This window comes from Macrobrachium nipponense, chromosome 10 (genome assembly GCF_015104395.2).
Source record: "Macrobrachium nipponense isolate FS-2020 chromosome 10, ASM1510439v2, whole genome shotgun sequence".
In the NCBI taxonomy this organism is placed as follows: domain Eukaryota; kingdom Metazoa; phylum Arthropoda; class Malacostraca; order Decapoda; family Palaemonidae; genus Macrobrachium; species Macrobrachium nipponense.
Genome location: NC_087204.1, coordinates 99672570 through 99685556, shown reverse-complemented (window position 1 = coordinate 99685556; position 12987 = coordinate 99672570).

The following is a 12987-nucleotide window of genomic DNA, read 5'->3' as shown; positions in this document are numbered from 1 at the left end:
AGTGCGGCCAAGTGGCACTGGCAGAGTGTTGAGGTCGACTGGACCTGTGACGGGTACCGGAGGTGCAATACCTCTCAGCGGGCCCTTGGTAATGGGAGACAGAGGCTCCTGTCTCTTTGGGAAGGCTGAGCCTTGTGGAAAAGGGACAGTGTCCGCTGCTGGTAGTCTGCTAGGGCACCTAGGCCAATTTGTGGAGTGCCCTAGTACATTGCAGGTTTTGCAACGGAACTGTGAATGATCAATCTCCCTCCGTGGTAGCGGGGGAGACTTGGTGGCCGTACTTCCGGGAGGAAGTAGGTCTTGGATGACTCCTTGCTTTGGAGTTATTTGTTGTGGGGTTAGGATCCCTAGGCTTTTTGAACGGTGAGGGAGACTTCATGTCTTGCTCTAGGAGGAGGTCATAACCTCCTGGAATGTAGCTTGCAATTGCAAGAATACATACTTTGGAAAAATGAGGTCTGGTGACTCTCAATTGTAGGGTCGGAAGGATCAGCTTGATATGGTTGATACCTTCAATGGTTATTAAATGACGTCTATCGACGTTAGCCCCTCGGGGGATTCGGTCTTCCCGTATCAGGGAGATTTGAGCGCCAGAGTCGTCGTAGGCTCTGATGTGGCTTGGCGGATAATGGCTTTGGAGGGGTGCGACGGTTATAGGGCCCTTAGCCGGGGGTCCTAGTAAAGAAGGATTGGTGACTGCCATTGCGATGGTGGGAATATGGTGATTAGCGCACCCTCCATAGTTGGCAGACATGTGACCCTTGCGGCCACAGTCTCGGCAGAACTTGTTCCAGAACCTCTTCCGTGGCACTGGACGGTAAGGCTGAGATGGTCCCACAGGTTGCGAATCTGTGGAGTCACCAAGCCTGGCAGTGTGCTCGGGCACCGTTGGATCACCCTCGAAAACAAGTTCGGGATTAACTGGTGGGCTTACCTCTTCCAAGGGGGAGGAGGTAGGCGGTAAAATGGTAAGAGGCTGAGATGGTGCGGAAGAAACTTCGGGCTCTGACACTGGGTCAGGGCCAGGTTCGCAAATAGAAAGGATGTCGGTGACATCGGAGGCACTAGCCTCTGAACCTAAAATTGAGGTTTGATTATGAGGCATGCTGCAGGGATCCGGTGCATCTGGTAGTGGGAGCTGCGTCCAGGGGAGATATGGCTTTAGATCTCGGCCCAATATCACCTGATAAACATCATGAAATTGGTCAACTACGCCCAGGCGGCACAATGTGGTTTCCCTGGTCTCCTGGTCCAGAAAGGGCATTTCCACATTCAGAAGGACCGAAGGAACAGAATAGAGGTGACCGTCAATCCATTCAAACTGAATTTCTTCGTCCGTCTGGATTTTGGCACCCCTAGGCAATGCCTTTCTTGTAATGAGGGAGACCTGGGCTTCGGTGTCGGCCATGACTTGTACCCACTGATAGGCCATAGGAGACTGTTCATCAGGGAGGGCTACATGGAGAAGTTCACCCTGGAAGCTCTCATCCCAAGGTAGGGATCGACTTGGGCACTGGTCGAAATCCACAGCATGCCCACGCACACAACAAGTGGTGCAGAACCTCCGCAACCACCTCTTACCGGGGGAGTCCAGCTCATGGTCTGGGGCTTAGAAACTTGCCGAAAGATTTCTTCATCTCTGAGAGCTAGCTCATGCTTTCTCTCTTCTTCTCTTTCCTTCTTCTCTGCTTCTTTGGCTTTTCTCTTGTTTCCTCTTTCTTCCCTTTCTTGCAGGCGCGCGGCATCCTGCTGCGCCTTCATCCACTGGTCAAGTGCTGGTCCAGTGTAACCGGCCTCCTTGCCCAGAGTTTTGAGGGCTCGGAGCTTCTCTAGCTCTATGGCAAAGAAGTCGCGGGAAGCAGGGGAAGACATTTCCCTTAGGCTGTAGTAGAGGCTCGGATGAAAATGAGAATAATGGTGGCCAGGATTAGTACTGGATGGAATAGGAGTGCCTACTGTGTAATGTGGCACTCACTTGGAAATGTGTTCTGCAAGGCGGTAATGACAAAGTCTGAAAAGACTGGGTGCTCTGTAGCCATCTTGCTTGGTGAGACGTACCCGCGTGAAGTCAGATTAATCAACAGATATCACAAGTTTAACATACGACTAGAATTTGAGAAATATCTAGAAGTGTTCGTGAACTATCGGTGATAAGATTAGTGTGAAAATAGTAGGATAAAGCGTCTTCTAAGTTAGTTTAACAAGTGTAATACTGAAATCAGAACAAGATGGCAGTAAGTTCCAACTGCGGGAAAAGGTGGCGTAATTTAGCTTGCTTGGCAGATTCGCAATACGATGAGGTAGCAGGAAGGGAACTGGCATTTCTCATCTATGAAATCAGCAACAGTCCTAACCAAAAAGATACAAAAGCATTCATAGATATATTAGAAGGATATAATCCTTCAAACTGGAACAAATCTAATGAAAACATCTTGAAAATAATTGAAGAAGTTCCAAATAAAATCCAAGTGGTCAAGAGACTCATAAAGAAAATATACATAAACCAACATATTCCGACAAAGAAAATGAATAAGGTGAATCTTGTGAATATCCTAATTGATGCATTAGGAAAAAGAATGCCAAAAGCATGCAAACTGTGTAAGGTTTGGTATAGCATAGTCAATCCACAAAACCTAATCAGAAAATGTGCTGCATGCAACATTCCGACCCATCCACAGTGTGCTGAGGTAATGCAAGATTTGAGAAAAGATACAAGAATTTTTTGTTCAACATGTCTATCATGGATAGACAATGTTATTAAATCAAGATTGAATGTACAAATAGTTGAGGATGAAGAAGAAGAGGAAGAGGAGAAGAAGAAGGAAAAAAAAAGAAGAAGAGAAAACGGAAGAGAAGTAAACAAAAATGAAATGACAGAAAAAAATAAGGAAAACAAAGAACAAGATAAAAAGTATGGATGCAGAGATACTCATTGATACTACATATGAGGCAATAAAACAGCATACCTGCGAAGAAATAAATTACGATATGACAACAGAAAAGCAAATCCCGAAGAGGCTCTACCCAGATCTACACAATGACGGGAAAGAGGAAAAAATAGACAAGAAAGACAAAATCTGCAACCTTTTGAAAAGAGGGAATTGCAGATTTGGAGAAAGATGTTACTACAAACATCCTAAGGTAGATTTGGAGAAAGATGTTACTACAAACATCCTAAGGTATGTCAAAACTATGAAATATATGGTAAATGTGCATACTTAGATGGCTATGGGGATGATTGCAGAGATCTGCATCCAAAAAATATGTAAAAACCTAAAAGAAGGAAAAGGATGTAAGTTCGACAAAAAATGCAAATATATGCACCCTGTAGCCATGAATCATAATCAAATAAATAACCAACCAAGTAATAAAATCCAAAATAAGAAAGAAACAAATAAAGAGAGAAATCAAGAATATCAGGTAAAAGAGAAAAGCAAACCACCAATGAGATATGCAGAGTGTCAGCAAAAAAATTTCAAAGCATCAGCTCCGAAATTCTACTCAAGAGATAATAACTGTATTTATTATGCAAGAGGATATTGCAGAAACGGAGAAAATTGGCAGATTCAGACACAAAATAAATAATTATGATGAAGGAAGATCAAATATTATGGAAAAGTTGGATTTTTTAATGTCAGAATTTCTGGAAATGAAAAAAAGAACAACATACCAGAACAGGAAAGAGACATGGGAAAATCCTTATTACTACCAATATTAAATGAAGGAGAAAACACGCAAACCATCATAGTGATGAATGCGCAGGGTTTAGTTACGAGTAACTCAAAAAGAAAAATAGAGTACTTAGAAGAACTAACCCAAAATGAAAAGAAAATAGATATAATGAATATAAGTGAAACCTGGTATTCCCAAGAGACTGGGAATGATGATCAAATAAAAGGGTTCCAAACTTATAGATCAGATAGAAAAAATAGGAATCAAGGGGGAACCGCAATATATGGGAAAGACAAAAAACAAGGAAAAATATATGAGAAATATAGTAACTCAGAATGTGAACTAATAGCGGTAGAGAATTTGAATCTGAAAAATTGATGAACATAGTAATATATAGACCCTCCTAATACTAAAGAGTTTGACTTAATAATAGAAAAATTGGATGATATATGTAGAAATCACAAGGACTGGACTATTCTCCTATCTGGTGACTTCAACTTTCCTTTCGTAGAATGGAAAAGAACGAATAGGAGACTGTGGTTGTACTTATACATATAAAAAAGAGAGTAATAGTAGTGCAGAAGATAAGAGGCAATTTGAAAAGCTATTAGATATGCTACTAGAATACAACATTCAACAAATAAATCACCTGCCAACAAGAAAGGAAAATACTTTAGACCTAGTATTTGTGAACGAGATGAATTATGTTAAAGAAATAATAGTTTATAATGCGAGTATTTCAGATCATAATGTCATAGAATTAACAGTTCATTCCAAAGCAAGTGAAAATAGAGATAAGCAAGAAATGAAAAAGTGGGAAGGATATGGAAAATACAACTTCTACAGTAAAAATATAAAATGGTCAGAAATTAATGAAGAATTAAACAAAGATTGGGATAACATTTTCGTAAGTGATGACATAAGGGTAAATACGGAGATATTATATAAAATATTGGAGAAAATAGTGGATAAATATATACCGAAGAAGAAAAGTAAACATCATTCATGCATACCAAGAGACAGAAGGATCTTGTTCCAGAAAATCAGAAAGTGGAAAAAAAGGTCTTGCAAAAGAAAAAAATGCATGGAAAGTTATAGAACTAAAAAGTAAGATAGAAAATGCAGAACAAAAGATTATACAATCAAAGAAAATGAAAAACGGGACTTGGAAGAAAAAACCCTATTAAATATCAAGCAAAACCCCAAACTATTATACTCATATGCGAAGAAGATGAATAAAGGAAGAATAGAAATAGGCCCTCTGAGATTGAAGGGAGATTAACGAATGAAAAAAGGAAATTTGCAACATACTGGCAGAACGATATAAGAGAGAATTCACCCTAGAATAGATAATGAAGATAATGATATAGAAGTAAGGGACGAAAATAGTGAATATTTAGCTGACATAGAAATTAATGAAGCTGATATTGTGCAGGCAATTAATGAAATTAAAAATGGAGCTGCTGCAGGGCCGGATGGAGTCCCTGCTATCTTGTTAAAGAAAGTAGTTCATTCTATCGCAAAGCCACTTGCAATATTATTAAGACAAAGTGTAGATACAGGCAAGATTTATGATGAGCACAAATTAGCATATATCACCCCTACTTTCAAAAGTGGATCAAGACTAGAGGCAAGTAATTATAGGCCTGTGAGTCTAACATCACATATTATGAAAGTGTATGAAAGGGTAATGAAGAAAAATATTATGAAACATTTAATAAAAAATAATTTGTTTAATATAGGACAACACGGTTTCGTACCCGGAAAAAGTACACAAACCCAACTGTTAGTCCACCGTGAGAACATATTCAAAAATATGAAAAGCGGAAATGAAACAGATGTGGTTTATCTAGACTTTGCAAAAGCTTTTGACAAAGTAGACCATAATATATTAGCAAAGAAAATTAGAAAACACAATATCGTAGATAAAGTAGGAAGATGGTTAAAAGAATTTTTACACAACAGAAAACAGATAGTTATTGCAAACGATGAGAAATCGGATGAAACCAAGGTAATATCCGGTGTGCCACAAGGTACGGTGCTAGCTGCAATATTGTTTGTTATTATGATTGAAGACATAGACAGTAATGTTAAGGATTCGGTAGTGAGTAGTTTCGCTGATGACACAAGAATAAGTAGAGAAATTACTTGTGATGAAGATAGGAACGCTCTACAAAGAGACCTTAACAAAGTATATGATTGGGCAGAGGTAAATAGGATGGTATTTAACTCTGATAAATTTGAATCAATAAATTATGGAGACAGAGAAGGAAAGCTATGCATATAGGGGACCTAATAATGAGACAATCACAAATAAGGAAGCAGTTAAAGACCTTGGTGTGATGATGAATAGGAACATGTTATGCAATGATCAAATAGCCATTCTGTTGGCAAAATGTAAAGCAAAAATGGGAATGTTGTTACGGCACTTCAAAACAAGAAAAGCTGAACACATGATTATGCTTTATAAAACATATGTTCGTAGTCCACTTGAATATTGCAATATGATATGGTACCCACACTATCAAAAGGATATTGCACAAATAGAGAGTGTACAAAGGTCCTTTACAGCTAGAATAGAAGAAGTTAAGGACCTAGACTACTGGGAAAGACTACAATCCTTAAAATTATATAGTCTAGAAAGGAGAAGAGAACGCTACATGATAATTCAGGCATGGAAACAGATAGAAGGAATAACAGAAAATATCATGGAACTAAAAATATCAGAAAGAGCAAGCAGAGGTAGATTAATAGTGCCCAAAACTATACCAGGAAAAATAAGGAAAGCACACAGAACATTAATCCACTACGCACCAGCATCGATAATGCAGCGTCTATTCAATGCGTTGCCAGCTCATCTGAGGAATATATCAGGAGTGAGCGTAGATGTGTTTAAGAATAAGCTCGACAAATATCTAAACTGCATCCCAGACCATCCAAGATTGGAAGATGCAAAATATACCGGAAGATGTACTAGCAACTCTCTGGTAGACATTAGAGGCGCCTCACACTGAGGGACCTGGGGCAACCCGAACGAAGTGTAAGGTCTGTAAGGTAAAAGGCACTTGGGAAGTGTCCCGCAAGTTGGTGGCACTTCTGGAATGGGCAACCTGTAGGTCCAATACAGGTGCACGGCACTTGTGGAGGCGTTCCTTGGTTGAGTGATCCGGGATAGCGGATACACTAATGGAATGGGCGTTCCGTAGGACGGACATGCAGGTTTGACAGCACTTAGGGCTGGTATTGCGGCACTTTCGGGAGGCGTTCCCTTGATGAGTGTTCCGAAGGATCACTGACCCTTGTACATGGACACACTAATTACTTGGGCATTCCGTAAAGACGGACACGCGGGTAGAATGGTTACCTGTACGGCTGTACAGGTGCAATGGCACTTATGGAGGCGTTCCGTGGGCACTGGTAGCGTGCTGGTGTGTCCCGTCGGACGACACTAAATGCAGTATACTCAAGTATACTGAAATGAAATGGCACTGCTCGTGGCAGAGTGTAATGGTGGAGGAGAGAAAGTAAAAGGTGGGAGTACTTCAGCAGCCAGTCGATGGACAGTGTCACGAATTAGTGGCACTGTAAAATGGTAAGGCCTGACGTGCACTGGTGGTGGCCAGTCCTAGACTGGTAACGACTTCCTTGATAGAAGTAATGAAGGTTGCGGTGGCACACTGTGAGGTTTGTGCTTGCGGTATACGCGAGTCTTTTGTGATAAAAATGAAAAAGACCACTCGGGCAACGGCAGGTAATGGTAATTTTAGAAATGCTCAGTCCTTTGCTGAAGTACTCGATAAATGAAATAAATGCTTGCAAACTGCAATGGACACAGACGCGTACGTATCACGCTCAGTGTAAATGAAAGACACAAGAGACCAAGATAATGTTAATGTATGGGTAATGGTACTGGACGTAGTACTCTTGGCTTCGTGAATAATAGGTTCTGGTTCTCTCTCTATCTCTCTCTCTCTCTCTCTCTCTCTCTCTCTCTCTCTCTCTCTGAGAGGGTGAAAAATGATATATGATGAACTCCCTTGTATGTAATTGAACTAATACTTTTAGTTTTAATATGACGCACTTGCGTTAAATTATCTACTTACGTTAACGTTTAACGAAAGAATTGCTTTGGAATACGTTTTATGAAAATGATAACACGCTCGCGGTGAACGATGTTTACGTTAATGGTAGCGGCTTGCGCTTATATGAAATGATTTGCGTTTCAATATGAATTTCACAAAGACGCGTTTTACGTTAACAATTCTTGTAATTTACTCTACTTTTAAGATTTACGTTAACTTTACGTAAGGATACTAGGTCCCTGTGACAAGTGAAATGACGGTAAGGATTTTAAACGATGTTAGCAAACATTTGTAAAAGAGGTTACGTTAAGTACGAAAGGAAATGGAACTTTCGCTCAGCGAGCGAGTGAGCGATGCTAGGTGAAACGTGTGAGCGGACAGAGGACAGCTGATTTCTGTAAAAGCGAAAACAATTTACAACACAAAATTCTAATTTCTTATTCAAGATGAATTACATTAATTTCTCTGGCAGAACGATCGATGCTAGTATGAAGATTGATATTATTTACGTTAAAACATCAAGACTTAGGTTACTTTGCTTAAATAATCGAGATAATTCTTAAAGGGATAAAAAACATGGCTGCGTTTTGTGAGGCCGAAGGTTGGCTGGGAAAGCGCATGCGTTAAGCTGAGGGAGCTAGCAAGCTAAGCGGTTACCAACACTTGGAATGAAAACTAAGTTAAAATGAATTCCCCTAACATATCACAGACAAAAGAAATATTGTACACTTCTTTTGACGTAACTATTAGTAGAACACTCCTAACTAGCTAGGCTTTCTAACACAACAATAAACCCTGGCAAAGCACTTCCTAGTTTGATCTGGTACTTTCTGGCATCTACCTAACACGTGCTCGTGTCTCGTCAGACGAGGACAATGCAATTTACAAAATAACAGAATTCACTCGGCGCTCTGGCTGTTACAATATAATAATATTTCTCACTTAACACTTATTTAAACACTTCGTAAATAAAAATACTTAAACGTACCTTAAGCTAACATTGGTTATAAATAATCATATTATATGAATGGTATGCCTTACCGTGAGTCAGTGTGTGTCTTCCGCTGCAAGTGGGCTTTGATTTGCGCTTTGTAAAAACATTTACACTACGTTTTACAAGGGATAACGCGATTTAAAAGCTTTTTAAGCAAGCTAGGTTCGAATCTCGGCGAGGTCGACATTGTTACGTATGGGCCTGGCCTTGAATGAGGTTCCAATACGTAAACAGGAACAGTTGAGGGAAAAAGAGTAAATTACTTGAACTTACCGTAAAAAGGTTTTATAGTGATCATTTACTCTAGAGGAAAAGGTCGCCAGAAACTCAGCTAATTACTTTACATCTATTTATTTACAAGAGGCTGCTTAACAGCCAGGGTTAAGTAAATGCAACTGGTCCCCACATGGGCTAATAATATCTCTCAAGTGGATGATAGGTGGCTCAAAATGAAATTCATGTAAAAGCTGGTTTCGTAATCTTGCGGTAATGCAACACTTGCGAGCGAAGAGACTTGACGCGTGACTCAGGGAATCTGGAAAAAGATCCCAGATTAGACAAGATAAAAAGAAAAAGGACTTCTTGCACAAGTTACGATTATTCAGTTCTCTAACACTGGGGCAAAGGAACTCTAATGTTTCACTGAGGTATGCACTGAAGACTTCATTTGTCTGGGACGATCACACAAGGGAAACATGCGGCCATGAGGCAGTGAGAAACAAAGGGATATTCAATGGAGTAGAAGTTTGATTTATGAAAATTAGGAAGTAAGGAACTGGCAATATGCTGCTTCACAAGACGTACCTGGATGCCATGATCAGTTGATCTTTGTAGAAATGCGGCCTGGGCTTTGTCTCCGGTCTGGGACTCTGGGCGCGCCAGTAACGCTGTTAGGCCTAAGTGTGGTGTGGGAGGCTCGCTGGCTGGACATCCGTCCGAGGTCATGACTGCAGTCGACTGAGAAAGATCGCAGGTGTGTTTCATGGGTATTGGGGGTCAGCTTAACCCCCCCAGGAGCAGGGCAGTCCTGGAAACAGAACATACAGCCAGCAGAGGGTTCACAGGAAAAAGAGCTTAAGATATAGGCCTAAGAGGTACCAGTCTGCCTACATCCTTCCCTTTGGGATACGTCCCCTAAAGCTGACAAGTCTATTTTCCCCCTTCCAACAGGAACTCCCTATCTCTGGCTGGCGTGTTTTGGTTTCCCGCCTAAAAATCAGCTGATATTTGGAGGACTATGGCTGCCGTTTTACAAATCAAAATAATGAACTAAATACTGGGTAGATGAGGCGATCAATAAACGTAGCAATATACACACACACACACACATATATATATATATATTATCAATAAAATTAAAGAAATACCACAAATAAACTTAGAAAAATATCACAATAAACTTAACATTACAACGTCCTTTATCAAGAAGACAAACTAATATTCCTGTTAGGTCGAAATCTTCATTTCCAAACGAGAATCAAGAGAGGTTAACCACACAAAAAATTTCCCCAGTAATCAAGACACATCCCACGCAGAAGAATTTCCTGATACCACGAATAACTCATTCACGTAAATAGAACTGTAATCCCCCCACCCCAAACACTTTTCATCTACAACGGGCGAAGCCAGATAAGGAAATGTAAATAAATCCCAAATGGCTTTTTGAGAAGAGTATAGAAGTGGAGACTTTTTCAAAATTCGACTTGATAAGAGTCTCCGCGTTCGACAGCCACCGTCGAGATTTCGTCAACAAGATGTCGCCGGGTGATCAGCATAATTCGAATGAACGAATGTACGAACTCTTGCCTTGCTTTTTTGTTTCGTTATCTGGGTTGGATTTGGAATTCGTTTGTTTGTGTGGTGTTTTTAAGTTGCGTGGAACCAGTGGTTATTCAGCAACGGGACCAACGGTTTTGACGAGACTTCCGAACCACGTTGAGAGTGAACTTCTATTACCAGAAATACACACCTCTAACTCCTCAGTGGAATGACCGAGAATCGAAATCGCGGCCTGCGAGGTTGCAGGCCAAGGCCATACCGATCACGCCACTAATTCGTGGGCCTTACGCAAACAATAAAGATTGAAAGCAATCCTCTTTCACTCACTACAAGACCACTCTTGTGGTCTTGTAGTTAGTCAAAATGTTTCTGATACTGCCAATGCATACATACATACATACATACATACATACATACATACATACATACACAAACCCCCAATAAAGGGGAAAGCACTTGGTAAGATTTTCTGCCTATCATCTTCCTGTGGTATTCTCATATATAACGAAGTCACGTGCATCTACTGTGATTTTTTTAAACACACACACACACACACACACACACATATATATATATATATATATATATATATATATATATATATATATATATATATATATATATATATTATATATTGCTACTGTCAAAATCCATATTTCCCCTCTTTGACTGTATAAAGTATTGTGTGTAAGATTTTGCAACATTTTTTCAGATTCCTAGATAGCTTAGAGTTAGGATGTTTAAAATGTGTGTTCAGATTTCACATAACATATTGTAAAAGAATATATGACATAGAATGTAGAAAGAATATATAAGTTGTTTTTCCTAATGTATCAACACGTTTGATTAGGGACCTCGATTCTTCATTGTGTTTTGGGATTCTGTCACCATGTAGGTTATATAAGGGACTTCTGCTTCGGTCAATTGAGTCGAGTAAGTGTCTTTTTTTAACAGACTGGTCTCGTAAGCGTATGTCTTTGCCAAGTGTCACATGCAGATTACACATTTTGTATGTAGAGTTACGTAAGATTTCGAAGCTTCTAGAAAGAATTATTGCCCAAAACGTTTTGTGTCATCTCCAGTCCAGCTTCCGTAAGGGAGAAGTTTTTCATTTGGACTTAGATACTTGAGGCGTTCAGATCTCTCTCTCTCTCTCTCTCTCTCTCTCTCTCTCTCTCTCTCTCTCTCCATCGCATAGCACTTTTGATTTTAAAGTAAAATAACGATTTCGTATTTATTGAATGGTCACTCGTAACTTGTAAATTTCAGATTTGATATTTCTTAGAGTTTATTTAGTGTTATATGGTGTTTTTTTTGTGGAATCTGAACAAACATTCTTGAGTAACGGCGACTGGTTTTGTGAAAGTGTGAAACAAGCTGCAGCAAAAGAAAGAAAGAAATTTGTATACCAAAAAGGTAAAGTGTTTTATATTTTTATTAGTTGCAACTAATAACTGATAGGAACAGTGGTTAGGTAATAACTAATAACAGATGGTTACTAAGGTTTGGTAAAAACTAATAACTGATGGTTACAGTGGTTTGAGAGAAACTATTTACGTTTTTACACATTGCAAATTTTTTGCGTTTTGTGTTTGTTTAGTTTTTGTGCATTTGTTTATTTTCTTATTGAAGTGTGTGTTTTTATTTTATATTCTGTGTGATTAATACTTTTTGCCATTTTGGTATTGTCCACATTTTTCTGTATTTTCATTTGCATTCACAATTTAATAGACTTAGTTATTTTCATTGCTTAATCATTGCACATTTAATTTAATTTAACACTTGTGAATTAATTTACATTTACTTAGAATTCTTCTCAAGTTTTATTGTTATTTAGCACTTGTGAGTTAATTTCAAATTTCAATTATTGCCTAACACTTGAATTTTGATTGAATTAATTTTCTTGAATTTTGTGATAAATTAATTTCAATTTAATTCTACTTAATTGATTCAAGAATTAATTAAACTTTACCTTGTTTTCAAGTAACAGTAATTTTCCCTGATATTGTGAATTTCACTTATAAATTTTGAGTTTAATAATAAATTTTTGTATTTAAAATTTTTATAAGTGTTTTCATTTTTTCATTTCTAACCAGTATATTTGCATTTAATTATGATTATATTGATGTTAGGTAGAAACATAGAGTGGTAATTGATCTGTTTTCCTTCAATTAACTTGAAGTGACTTAGAACCAGGGAAGTACTTAGACTCCTGAAATCAGGGAAATACTTCGACTTTTAAAGTTGTTGATGGAGTGATGCCCTTTGATTAATTTAATTACTTACAAGATTACCTCACACCTGTTTTGATAAACTTAGTCTGATTTTCTGCAATACTGGTAAGTTGTTAAGGGATCACTGTTGCCTTTAGAGTATTCAGTCATTTAGTACCTGTGATGAGGGTTCAGGTGTCTGGCTTTTGTGAGGTAACAATTGATGAATGGTAAGTGTAGTAACCAG